This window comes from Entamoeba dispar, genomic scaffold, assembly GCF_000209125.1.
Source record: "Entamoeba dispar SAW760 scf_1105229459711 genomic scaffold, whole genome shotgun sequence".
In the NCBI taxonomy this organism is placed as follows: Eukaryota; Evosea; order Mastigamoebida; family Endamoebidae; genus Entamoeba; species Entamoeba dispar.
The window spans coordinates 26,008-27,840 of NW_001853829.1; the positions used below are offsets into that span (position 1 = coordinate 26,008).

The window sequence follows — 1,833 nt, forward strand, 5'->3', positions numbered from 1 at the left end:
AAGAGTAGTTTACTAACAATATTGAAAAAATACGAACTTAAGCATTTTTTTTTAAAAAAAGGGAAACATGATTAATTAGTATCAAGGTTTTTATTATTTTTTGATTTAAATTAATTATTCTTTAACCTATTTTATTTCATGTACAATAAGATGTGTCATTGATACTTTAATTAGATTGTTTAAGTTATAGTTTGTTTCTTGAATTTAAGATAACATTATTAGTATAAACATATTTTTTTAATAACTTAATCTATATTTAATGACACTTTTTAGTTAGTTTATACTTTTTTTTGATGTTAATCTTCATAATATTATATAATGTCATTTCTATTATCATTCTTTATTCTGTTTATTTATATTTTGTTATTTCAGGCATGAATTTATTTTTCTATTTTAACTTCTTCATATATTTCTAATCTATAATATCTGTTTTATTTTCGTATTCTGTTAATATTTTGTTATCTTATTTTGAATACTTTCAATATGTAATAATTAACATTTATACTTGTAATTAAATTATAATATTCTTTGTTTATTTCGGTTATTAAATACAAAACAAAATGTTAATTAATACTATTTAATGGTTATAAGTATATTAATCAATAATACAAATGAGAATAGAGGTAAAATATATCATTAATTATTTTCATTTGGATAAAACATTTTTTGATATTTGATTATTTCTTCAGTTCTTTTATTCCTTTGTTAATCACTCTTTTTTTTAAAAAAAAATCAGTTTACTTTTATAAATATTCATCAAAATTTAATGAATAATTTTGATTTGGGAACCAAAATAAGTAAAGAAATAATGAATCTAAATAAAAAATAACAAAAAGAAAAGGGCAAAATATTTTGAATCAATAAAATAATAGTTTTTATTATTTTACTCCTAAAAAAAAAAAAATAAAAAAGTAAATTAAATACACATTCTATATTCATTTATATTTCTTTATATTTTATATCATTTTATGGTAAATTGTTCTGAATTATAAATGATTCAGAAATGATATCTGATTCAATGTAAGTATATATTTTTATTATTATGTTATTATTATGTTATTTATGTATTTTATTATTATATATTTATATATATTTTATTATTATATTTATTTTTATTATTATATTATATATATCATCATTTTATCTATATATTTTATATTTATCATATTTTATTAGTTTTATATTCTTATTATTTATATTTTTTTTTAAATTCATATATTTCTATTTATATATTAATATATTTCATTATCTTATTTTCATTTTGATTATATTTTTATATTTTATATCAATTTTCTCTTTATATTTATTATTATTATTATTATTATTTTATTCATATTATTTTGATTTTATTTATTATTTCATTTATATATTTTATTTATTATTATATCATTTCATTTCTCTCATTATTTCTTTATTGTTTATTATTATTTATTTAATTTTTATATCTTCTATCTATATTATATGAAATTATTATTTATTATTTATTACATATTATATACCAATCATATAATATTTATAATTGATTATATATTATATTTTTATTCTTTTCTCTTCTTTTTTATATTATTTCTTTTTTTATTTAAATATATTTGTTTTTGTATTTTTGTTATTTATTTTATTTCTTATTTTTTGTGTTTATTTTATTCTTATTTATCATATTTATCTTTTATATTATGTTATATTTGATTTTATTAATTATATCAATTAGTATTTTATTAATATAAATATTATGTTTATTATTTTATTATTTATTTATTTTTATTATTTGTTTTATCTTTTCTTATATCTTTATTATTTTATGTTTATTATATTTTATTTTTTTATTTCTTTTTC

The 1,833-nt window shown here is 13.0% G+C and overlaps 11 annotated features.

Annotated features, from left to right (window-relative positions):
* Nucleotides 1-87: 87 nt before the first annotated feature.
* Nucleotides 88-119: a sequence feature (AT_rich).
* Nucleotides 120-715: 596 nt separating this feature from the next.
* Nucleotides 716-778: a sequence feature (AT_rich).
* Nucleotides 779-844: 66 nt separating this feature from the next.
* Nucleotides 845-970: a sequence feature (AT_rich).
* Nucleotides 971-1,038: 68 nt separating this feature from the next.
* Nucleotides 1,039-1,200: a microsatellite.
* Nucleotides 1,201-1,243: a sequence feature (AT_rich).
* Nucleotides 1,244-1,250: 7 nt separating this feature from the next.
* Nucleotides 1,251-1,383: a microsatellite.
* Nucleotides 1,384-1,390: 7 nt separating this feature from the next.
* Nucleotides 1,391-1,486: a microsatellite.
* Nucleotides 1,420-1,529: a microsatellite.
* Nucleotides 1,530-1,533: 4 nt separating this feature from the next.
* Nucleotides 1,534-1,667: a microsatellite.
* Nucleotides 1,668-1,734: a microsatellite.
* A 2-nt stretch (nt 1,735-1,736) lies between these two features.
* Nucleotides 1,737-1,826: a microsatellite.
* Between the last annotated feature and the right edge of the window lie 7 nt (nt 1,827-1,833).